The sequence below is a fragment of the Heptranchias perlo genome, unplaced genomic scaffold (assembly GCF_035084215.1).
Source record: "Heptranchias perlo isolate sHepPer1 unplaced genomic scaffold, sHepPer1.hap1 HAP1_SCAFFOLD_854, whole genome shotgun sequence".
Lineage (NCBI taxonomy): Eukaryota > Metazoa > Chordata > Chondrichthyes > Hexanchiformes > Hexanchidae > Heptranchias > Heptranchias perlo.
Genome location: NW_027139892.1, coordinates 35,001 through 36,262, shown reverse-complemented (window position 1 = coordinate 36,262; position 1,262 = coordinate 35,001).

The following is a 1,262-nucleotide window of genomic DNA, read 5'->3' as shown; positions in this document are numbered from 1 at the left end:
CGGTACCGTACGCTGCGCCGCCTCCTGCCGCACGCAACGAGCCATACCCGCAGGAAATCGGCCTCGGCGTTCCGGAGTTATCCGCCTCCGAGTGGGCCTGACCAAGCGGGGTGAACTGGAAATCATTAACCAACGTACTTCCAGGTTTTCACCCGCAGAGGGCAGCACTCTATTCTCCGTTTTAAACTGGGCCGACCCGGCTCCGTTTCGAGACCCGGCACTCGACTTCCCGGTGTGCGACCGGGTTCGTTCCGGTACCGTTCGCTGCCCCTCGTCCTGCTCTAGCCGCGGAAGCAAACCCGACGACCGTCGGTCTCACGCCCGCGGAGGGAGGCGGCGGAAAGTGGTTTGCAGCCTTTCGCTGTACCTCCGGCGGGCAGCGCCCGACCTCCGAGTGCTCGGTACCGTCCGCTGCGCCTGGTCCGGCCGCACACAACGAGCCATACCCGGTGGAAATCGGCCTGTGCCTTCCGGAGATATGGGCCTGCGGGTGGGACGGACAAACCGGGGCCCCGAGCGGTGGCACCCTGCTCGCTTTCGGCGGCCCGGCACTCGACTTCCCGGTGTGCGAACGTCATCGTTCCGGTACCCTTCGGTGCCCCTTGCCCCACTCTAGCTCCGGTGCTAAAGCGGAGTCGGTCGGTCTCACGGACGCCGAGTTAGCAGGCGGAAAGCGGTGCGCAGCCTTTCGCTGTCACTCCGGCGGGCAGCACCGCACCTCCGAGTGCTCGGTACCGTACGCTGCGCCTCCCCCTGCCGCACGCAACGAACCATACCCGGAGGAAATCGGCCTCGGCGTTCCGGAGTTATCCGCCTCCGAGTGGGCCTGACCAAGCGGGGTGAACTGGAAATCATTAACCAACGTACTTCCAGGTTTTCACCCGCAGAGGGCAGCACTCTCTTCTCCGTTTTAAACTGGGCCGACCCGGCTCCGTTTCGAGACCCGGCACTCGACTTCCCGGTGTGCGACCGGGTTCGTTCCGGTACCGTTCGCTGCCCCTCGTCCTGCTCTAGCCGCGGAACTAAACCCGACGACCGTCGGTCTCACGCCCGCGGAGGGAGGCGGCGGAAAGTGGTTTGCAGCCTTTCGCTGTACCTCCGGCGGGCAGCGCCCGACCTCCGAGTGCTCGGTACCGTCCGCTGCGCCTGGTCCGGCCGCACACAACGAGCCATACCCGGAGGAAATCGGCCTCGGCCTTCCTGAGATATCAGCCTCCGAGTTGGCCCGACGAGTCGGTGGCACCCTGCTCGCTTTCAGCGGC